Genomic DNA, 11,010 nt, shown 5'->3' on the forward strand with positions numbered 1-11,010 from the left:
AGATTGTTATAGTTATAGAAATTGAATCAAAGTTTGAATATGAGTATTACCTTTTATTAGAAATATATCTTACTGTAAATAAGAAATATTTCTTGAGGTTGGATGATCACTTGAAATGGATTTGCAAGATTAAAAGTAAGCTAGTAAACTTGGAAGTGTTATTGGTGTGTTCTTGAGTAGTTGTTTTGTATCTTGGTTTATGTATGGATTTATGAACTAGATTGAGCTAGATTTTGATGAAGATGATGAAGAACACTTAGAACAATGGAAGAAAACTTGAGAGAGTTTAGTTTGATGCATAAAAATTGAAAAGTGAAAGTGTTTGTGTTAGTGCTAGAAAACGTGATATACATGGTGTCATATAGTCTCCATTAGTTTGTTGTTTTGTTAGATATTTCTTGCTAGATGTTAAATGATGGTTCCCACATGTGTTAGGTGACTCACAAGGGCTGCTAAGAGCTGATTATTGGAGTGTATATACCAATAGTAAATACATTTAGAAGCTGGGTATTGTACGAGTACAAATACGAGTGCATACGAGTAGAATTGTTGATGAAAATGAATGAGGATGTAATTGTAAGCATTTTTGTTAAGTAGAAGTACTTTGATAAGTGTCTTGAAGTCTTTCAAAAGTGTATGAATACATATTAAAACACTACATGTATATACATTTTAACTGAGCCGTTAAATCATCGTTAGTCGTGAAATGTAGGTGTTGTTTTGAAACCTTTAAGTTAACGATCTTGTTAAATGTTGTTAACCCATTGTTTATTATATCTAATGAGATGTTAAATTATTACATTATCATGATATTATGATGTATTAATATATCTTAACATGATATATATACAGTTAAATATCGTTACAACGATAATCGTTACATATATGTCTCGTTTCGAAATCCTTAAGTTAGTAGTCTTGTTTTTACATATGTAGTTCATTGTTGATAATGCTAAAAACGAACATATATTTCATAGCATTATCCCTCAAGAAAGACAAGCTTTTAGTTGCAATTGTTCTATTTACAAGTGATATTCGTTTAAATAATAAAAGGTGAAGACAAAAGACAGATTCGACGAATTGAAGACGCAAACAACCAAAAAGCTCAAAAGTACAAAATACAATCAAAGTGGTTCCAATTATTGATGAGAAACTTCTCAAAATTACAAGAGTACAAGGTGCAAAACGCAAAGTACAAGATATTAAATTATACGCAAGGACGTTCGAAAATCCGGAACCGGGACCAGAGTCAACTCTCAACGCTCGACGCAACGGACTAAAAATTACAAGTCAACTATGCACATGAATATAATATAATATATAATTAATTCTTAAAATTAATATATATATTATATTATATTATAAAACCGTCGGCAAGATATGAGCCAAGCTTGTGTGAGCTGGAATCCACAGCTCCGCACTCGCGGAGCTTATAAAGGCAAAAACCTCCGCACTCGCGGAGGTCAAATAGTATTACGTGGGCCTATAAAAGGCCGAGCATTTGGCCGAAATTTACACATCTTTTCCTCTTCACTCATACGTAAACTTATATATATATATATATATATATATATATATATATATATATATATATATATATATATATATATATATATATATATATATATATATATATATATATATATATTTTAATTTTAATTTTAATTTTAATTTTAATTTTAATAGCCCATAGTCTAATTAATAGCCCATATTTTAATTTTAATTTTAATTATAATTATAATTCTAATAATAAGGGTATGTTAGCGAATGTTGTAAGGGTGTAAGTCGAAATTCTGTCCGTGTAACGCTACGCTATTTTTAATCATTGTAAGTTATGTTCAACCTTTTTAATTTAATGTCTCGTAGCTAAGTTATTATTATGCTTATTTAAAATGAAGTAATCATGATGTTGGGCTAATTACTAAAATTGGGTAATTGGGCTTTGTACCATAATTGGGGTTTGGACAAAAGAACGACACTTGTGGAAATTAGACTATGGGCTATTAATGGGCTTTATATTTGTTTAACTAAATGATAGTTTGTTAATTTTAATATAAAGATTACAATTGGACATACCTATAAATAACCATATACACTCAATCGGACACGATGGGCGGGATATTTATATGTACGAATAATCGTTCATTTAACCGGACACGGGAATGGATTAATAGTTAATAGATTTATTAAAACAGGGGTGAAATTATGTACAAGGACACTTGGCATAATTGATAACAAAGTATTAAAACCTTGGGTTACACGCAGTTGATATCCTGGTGTATTCATTAAACAAAGTATTAAAACCTTGTTACAATTCGAATCCCCAATTAGTTGAAATATTTGACTTCGGGAATAAGAATAATTTGACGAAGGCTTTCGCTCTTTATATTTATGACTGATGGACTATTATGGACAAATCCGTATGGACATATTAAATAATTCAGGACAAAGGACAATTAACCCATGGGCATAAAATTAAAATCAACACGTCAAACATCATGATTACGGAAGTTTAAATAAGCATAACTTCGACTAAAGTTTTACTTATGCTTATTTAAACTTCCGTAATCATGATGTTGACGCGTTGATTTTAGTTTTATGCCCATGGGTTAATTGTCCTTTGTCCTGGATTATTTAATTTGTCCGTCTGGTTTTTGTCCATAACAGTCCATCAGTCATAAATATAAAGTGCGAGTATCCTCGTCAAATTATCCTTATACCCGAAGTCAAATATTCCAGCTAATTGGGGACTTAAACTGTAACAAGGTTTTAATACTTTGTTTAATAATTACACCAGGATATCAACTGCGTGTAACCCAAGGTTTTAATACTTTGTTATCAATTATGCCAAGTGTCCTTGTACATAATTTCACCCCTGTTTTAATAAATCTATTAACTATTAATCCATTCCCGTGTCCGGTTAAATGAACGATTATTCGTACATATAAATATCCCGCCCATCGTGTCCGATTGAGTGTATATGGTTATTTATAGGTATGTCCAATTGTAATCTTTATATTAAAATTAACAAACTATCATTTAGTTAAACAAATATAAAGCCCATTAATAGCCCATACCCATAGTCTAAAGTTTTACTTATGCTTATTTAAACTTCCGTAATCATGATGTTTGACGTGTTGATTTTAGTTTTATGCCCATGGGTTAATTGTCCTTTGTCCTGGATTATTTAATATGTCTATACGGATTTGTCCATAATAGTCCATCAGTCATAAATATAAAGAGCGAAAGCCTTCGTCAAATTATTCTTATTCCCGAAGTCAAATATTCCAACTAATTGGGGATTCAAATTGTAACAAGGTTTTAATACTTTGTTTAATGAATACACCAGGTTATCGACTGCGTGTAAACCAAGGTTTTACTACTTTGTTAACAATTACACCAATTACCCTTGAATGTAATTCACCCCTGTTTCAACAAGTCTATTAACTATTAATCCAGTTCCGTGTCCGGTTAAATGAACGATTATTCGTACATATAAATATCCCGCCCATCGTGTCCGATTGAGTGTATATGGTTATTTATAGGTATGTCCAATTGTAATCTTTATATTAAAATTAACAAACTATCATTTAGTTAAACAAATATAAAACCCATTAATAGCCCATAGTCTAATTTCCACAAGTGTCGTTCTTTTATCCAAACTCCAATTATGGTACAAAGCCCAATTACCCAATTTTAATAATTAGCCCAACATCATGAATACTTCGGATTAAATAAGCATAATAATAACTTAGCTACGAGACATTAAATTAAAAAGGTTGAACATAACTTACAATGATTAAAAATAGCGTAGCGTTACACGGACAAAATTTCGACTTACACCTTTACAACATTCGCTAACATACCCTTATTATTAGAATTATAATTATAATTAAAATTAAAATATAGATATAAATATATTTACGTATACATATATAGAGAGAGATTGAATTTGGATGATAAAAATGATCAGAATTCGTTTGGCTTTATAGGGAATTGAGTTCAGGGGTACTCCGCGACTCGCGGAAATTTTTGCCTTCAAACTCCGCGAGTCGCGGAGTTTGAAAATACAGCTCACCCTCCTTTGGCTTCTTTCTTGCTGACGATTTATAAATATATTATAATATATATATTAATTTTAAGAATTAATTATATATTATATTATATTTATGTGCATAGTTGACTCGTAATTTTTAGTCCATTGCGTCGAGCGTTGAGAGTTGACTCATGTCCCAGTTCCGGATTTTCGAACGTCCTTGCGTACAATTTTATATTTTGTACTTTGCGTTTTTGAATCTTGTACTCTTGTAATTTCGAGACGTTTCTCATCAATATTTGGAACCTCTTTGATTGTACTTTGTACTTTTGAGCTTTTTGGACCGTTGCGTCTTCAATTCATCGAATCTGTCTTTTGTCTTCACCTTTTATTATTTAAAAGAATATCACTTGTAAATAGAACAATTGCAACTAAAAGCTTGTCTTTCTTGAGGAATAATGCTATGAAATATATGTTCGTTTTTAGCATTATCAAATATTCCCACACTTGAGCGTTGCTTGTCCTCAAGCAATATAGTCTTGAAATACTAGAATCACTTCTTTATTCTTCACACTTTGTACATCAATGATTTCTTTACGGTGGTATAAACAATGGTAGTAACGTTGTGGTTTACAGTCCCACATGACTATATAAAAATTTAGATCCATTAAGAAAATTGGATCTTTATGAAAACATTTGATCTTTGAAAATTCAATCTAGCTTTTACCCTAGATAAGTTTTCCGGAATAACCCTTCACCGGTGTTTGTAAAATATTTTTGTGGGTTTGGTGGGTTTCAGATTTGAAAATTTTAGCTCAAAACTTGCGATTTTGTGTCACCCACTTGCTAACCTTGTATTAGGAAAGCAACACGTCCAGTTTCCTTGCTCCGTATATTACCTTTCGATAAACTACCGTCCTGTTGTAAAGGAAAGCGTTGAACAAGCAACTGTTAAGGCAATGTCCCCTGACATGCTTTTAATTATGGTCTATAACGTGTCGGACGCAATTACTATCCTCGGTAGGAGCAATAGTAAAGCTCACCCTTATAATTTGTAGGTTTGGCACAAGGTCCTGTCTTTGACCACTATGCAACCACAGTTCTTACGGTTGACACCCGATTTAGTTCAGGTGACCTAATGAATTCCAGGTGAATTCCTAGGATTTTACGTTCAATGGTAATGAACGCATTGAAAATGGGTTTTTAGAAAACAAATCGGTTTATAATTTTGATCAAAATATTTTCTCGTTCAGGCTCGAGTTTAGATATCATTGAATTCCATGAGTTTGTAATTCTCAATCTTTAAGGTCAATCTCAAGGATTGAGTAATATCAGACTTCAAAGCTGATTTTTGATCTTTTGAGGAGATTATCCTTTCTGGGGATCTGATTCATTAGTCTTATCAAGCTAATTTGCACGGTGCCCCCCATTGTACGAGATAAATCCTTCTCATGGTTAGGATAAATCTGACCACTTGGCGACCCTGTTTGATGCTAAGGTCCGTGGATTTCCTGCTGATTTTAGTGATGACTTTTCTAGATTTTTCGTCAACCTACAGCTGGTCTGGACGACAACTTCCTGACCTAAATCAAGAAGCGCGTTTCTTTTTCAGAAGACTTTACTTCCTTTTAATGATGGAATTGATTCATCGTGTAGATCCATCTCTTCTTTTCTTTCATCAGGTAAAACAGTTTAGTTTAGTCCAAAGCAAAAGTATTTTCAGTTATTTGTACAAAAATATGTGACATATGTTTTGAATAACTTGGAGAATTTTCCCACACTTGGCTTTTATTTTCCTTTTTATTGTCCTCTATTCCATTTTAAATGAATTTTAACATTTTGGTTTGTTTCTCAATTTATGTCCTTTCCGAGGTAACAATAATTTCGGTGTTAAAACCTAGTTTTATCATTCATAAATATGTATAAACATGATTTTGGTTTTATCATTTAGTTGAAAATTTTTTAAAAATTTTACTAGAATTGGGTAGTCAGTATATAAGACTAGGGCTGTTCTTTATTATCAGAGAGCACTAGATTCTAATACAACTACTACTTTACTAGTATTTCTAATGGTAACCAAGTGTATAAAGTAAAAAATTTAAAATCCGAAAGAATTTAACCCCTTCCCACACTTAAGATCTTGCAATGCCCTCATTTGCAAGAAATCAGTAACAATTTAAATTATTGAGGGTGATTTGTGTGAAAATGATTAAATTTTACCAAAGTTTCCAAACATATTTGTGTTTGCTTGCTGAATGATAAATGGTGTATATCATTTGTTTATTCCGTCTTGCTGTTATTTCACATATATTTTGCATCTTGTCGTCAAAATTAGTTGCTTTTGCTAAACTTAATGTCAGTCTTTGAAAATGCGTTGTTTTACCCTGTTGTGTACATAAGATAAACTCCAAACATATATACATATTTTTGAAGTTTGGTATATTACCCCACATTCAAAAATTATTACAATCTAATATTAAAATTTAGAAAATTATAAAACTATTACAAATCCAACATAAGTATTAAATGTATTAACATTACAAATAATAAAATAAATAAAAAAACTAAGTAGACTAGGGATGATACTGATACCAGAAGGGGTTCCATGCATAACCATATGTGCTATAAAATGCTTCGGCTGGGTTATACGTAGGATACGGTGGTTGGATCTCTATAGACCAGGGAGGGAATATGGACGATGGAGTAGGAATATAGTTTCTACCCATATGTTGGCAATAAGCTATGATTTGGTTTGATGAACTTGCCAATCTTCAAATGCTCTATGTCTAGCATTTTCATACTCTTGTGAAGCTATAAACCTTTGCATTTCTGCCATTTTATTTCCCCCTCCTACATTACCTTGCTATTGGTTTCTCTCAACCTGTGGATGTCTACCATGGTATTGTACTGCGGCGTTATTTCGCCTCTTCAAAACCTTCGCACCATGGTATACATTTAAACATATTGTATCGCGGGGTTCTGGTTCTTCGACTAATAATCCCCCCCAACTTATATCCACACCGAGATATTCAGCAATCAAAGTAATAAATATACCACCTCCTATTATGCTATGCGGTCTCATCCCCCTAACCATAGCTGATAAATAATAACTCACACAATAAGGTATACTTACAGCGCTTTGTGGGTCTCGAATACACATGTGGTAAAACAAATCTTGTTCATTTACCTTTTTCTTGTTCTTACCTCGTTGTGTAATCGAATTGGCTAAAAACCTATGAATTACTCTTAATTCAGCTCTATCTATATCCAAATAAGAGTAATTCCCCCCTTTGAACCGGTGATGGCTAGTCATTTGACTCCATACACCATGTGTATCAAAATTTTCATCTATCTTTCTACCATTTAGTATCAACCCTCTACAATCGGCAGATGCTAACTCCTCAGGCGTATATATACGTAAAGCCTGAGCCATGTCTAGTAAAGACATGTGGCGCATCGAACCTCCTAACAAAAATCTAATAAAAGATCGATCGGTTAAACTAGCTACCCGATCATTTAATTCTATACTACACAACAATTCTTCACACCATAATTTATATACAGGTCTACGCATGGTGAATAAACGTACCCAGTCGTTAAAAGTATAATTACCATACCTCTGTGCAAGTAATTCCCTAATTGGCCCGGCCAATTCTACAGCTTCTAATGGTCCCCATTCTATGACCCTAGGTACTTCAACAACTTTAGAATGAAGAGTATGCAAACCCCTTTGGTATTTTGGATAATCTAACCAAAGTCTGTCAAATCTCAGGTTCGGGTGCAAATCTTCCAAGTGCATATCAGAAAATGTCATGACTGGATGAGGTATATCTTGTTTGTAGTAGTTATCCACCTCCTGTTGTTCCGCATTCTCAGTTGGAGCATTGCGAGCTTGGGATGAAGATTCACCCCTTTCAGTCTGCAAAACACATCAAACACAATTTTTGTGCATCCAAATATGCATTAGTGTCAGCAAAATCATCAATCAAAATAATTACAATGACATGATCAATTTATATCAAACTTAAGCTCATTTTCATATTTTCATCAAATCTACACTTTTTCAAATAAGCATATACGAAAATGTTCGCCAAGTTCATAAGCATTCAACTCAAATAACATGTCAAAATAATCATTACTAGCAATTAAACAAGTTTCAAATGGCATTATCTCTCAAAAATCAAGTTCATGAATTTTAGACTTGAAAAAGTCCACTTTAATTCTCAAAATCATGTTTAGGCTCAAAGTTTGGATCATTTAACTACCTAAACATGTTACACTACTTAATTTAGCAACAATTCATGACAAAAAATCGGCCATAGCCTGTTTATATCAAAAAGCCCCAAATTGCTCAAGAACACAAACCCTAGATTACTCAAAATTTGAAGTTTAAGGCTTCTAATCATGTTAAATAGCATCAATCTAGGTTATACAAGCATAATACATAAACAATTTAAGCATAATTACACTAAAAAGCATCAAAATCAAATTGGGTATAAAATTGCTCAAGAACACTAATTTTCGGATTAAATGGTGTTTAGGTGTAGAAATTTAACGTTTTTCTTGAGTAATTCCTTGATAGCATCCTTCTCAACATGATTTTAGTAAAAGATTTGATGATTAACGGTCAAAAATTGCGAATTTTGGAGGTCTTTTTCGGGTTTTTGCGCAGTATTTTCGGATTTTATTTCGCAGATTTGTGGTGTGGGGATGTTCAACTGATCAGTTTTTGCGTTTTATTTTTTTTCTGTATTTTGGTCCCTCCGCGAGTCGCAGTGGTTGACCCTTCAAACTCCGCGAGTCGCGGAGTTTGTATTTTTTTTTTTATATATATCTTATACTAATTAAAACAATTAAGTAATTAATTTTAAAATTTTGTTTCCCTTGTTATTTAGGACGAGGTCGTTTCGGATCGATGTCCTAATCCGTCCTTTGACAAAATTTTAAAATTTGTCTTTTTGTAGCGATTGTTTTAAAAGCTAAGATTTTTAGGTTTTTTTATAATGTTTTTGGCATACTTTAATTCAATAAGATTAAAAATAATGATAATAAAAGTTCTCGTCCCTCCCTCAGGTAAAGCAATTTCGGTTTAAAGACCTAGTCTTCAACTTACAACGAATTTTAAAAATCATATTTTTAACTTAACGAAATAAAGTAAATTTTTTTGTTTTTAAATTCACACAACTTAAATATAAAATTCAAAAGTAATATTAAAAATTCACACCAAACTTACAATTTAAAATGCATAAAAATAAAATTCACATTTTAAAAATTAAAAATTCACACCAAACTTAATTTAAAAATTCATATTATAAATTCACACCAAACTTATATTAATTTTTCAAATATTTACAATTTTAAATATATTGTTTTTACAAAGTTTACAATATTAATTTAAGATTTATATATTAATTTTTAAAAAACATGGTAAAAATAAAATTAAAAATCTTTTTGGCTTTTATCCCACTTTAATCAATCAAATATTATCAAAAATATGTGCCCCTCTTTTCGGTAAAGTAATTTCGGTTCCAAGACCTAATTTAACTCATGACGAATTTTTAAAATATTTTGGGTTGATTGATTAAAGATATTTATACCTTAAGAATAAACGTTAAATTTCGCAGTGATATAATAAATTTTTGTATGATATCAATAATTTCGGTCACCAAACCTAATTTTATTCAATACCAATTTAATACTTTATAGCGAACAAATTAGCGTTTATTATCAAACAGTTAAAAATAAAAATAAAAATTGTACAGACTTACCTGTGAGATAGTATTCTTAGTTATATGATCTATCTCATTCATAAGATAGTCGGTTTAATTGGTTTTTCATAGCTACATAGGCGTAACCTCGAGCATTCAGTGTCTTTTCTTCTAAACATATGAACGGTCCGTCTCTGCATAAAGTAACAAATTCGGTGTTTGAATAGGTTTGATTATTTGAACATTTACCTCCATGTGACCATTTTCCGCATTTGTGACATCTTTCTAGGTGTCGTGCTCTTCTTTTCGCTGCGGATTTTGATTTTTCTTTACCAAATTGTGACTTATTATCTTCGCATCTGGATTCTTTTCTTACTCCGTCCAATCTTTCTCTGATTACTGATACTATTTCACTCGGTAGTGTGTCATTATTACGTTTAGTGATCAAAGCGTGTAGCATTAGACCATGGTTTAGTTCACAGGCAGTCTTCATTTCGTAAAAACCTAAAAAAATAAAAATTCAGAATGGGGGGAGAAGACTAGTTCTTTAGGGTCTGCTAGGGAAAGACCATTCGAGTTCCATTTTCGAGAACTACACGAAAACAGACAATCTAACTCTAACAGAAATACATATTATCCTTTAAAGACTTGATTCTCCCCACACTTAGTTAGCTGTGGTATCGAAATTGTGATTAACTTCATTGTCAACTTCCATCGGACCATGTATGTAATGTTTAACTCTGTGACCATTAACTTTAAATTCAATTCCATTTGAATTTATTAATTCTATCGTTTCGTATGGGAAAACTCTTTTGACTATGAATGGTCCAGACCATCTTGATTTCAATTTTCCAAGAAATAGCTTGAATCTTGAATTGAAAAGAAGAACTCTGTCTCCTTCTTTAAATTATTTTGAACTTCTGATTCTTTTATCATGCCATTTCTTCGTTCTTTCTTTATAGATTAACGAATTTTCGTATGCTTCATGTCTTAATTCTTCTAATTCGTTTAGTTGACTTAATCGTAGACATCCAGCTTCATGTAAATCAAGATTACATGTCTTCAAAGCCCAAATTGCTTTGTGTTCAATTTCTACTGGAAGATGACATGCTTTTCCATAAACAAGTCTAAAAGGTGTGGTTCCAATTGGAGTTTTGTAGGCTGTTCTAAAAGCCCAGAGTGCATCCTCCAATTTAATGGACCATTCCTTCGGATTTGATCCTACGGTTTTCTCTAGAATACGTTTTAAAGCTCGGTTGGTATTTT

The sequence above is a fragment of the Rutidosis leptorrhynchoides genome, chromosome 1, assembly GCF_046630445.1.
Source record: "Rutidosis leptorrhynchoides isolate AG116_Rl617_1_P2 chromosome 1, CSIRO_AGI_Rlap_v1, whole genome shotgun sequence".
Taxonomy (NCBI): domain Eukaryota; kingdom Viridiplantae; phylum Streptophyta; class Magnoliopsida; order Asterales; family Asteraceae; genus Rutidosis; species Rutidosis leptorrhynchoides.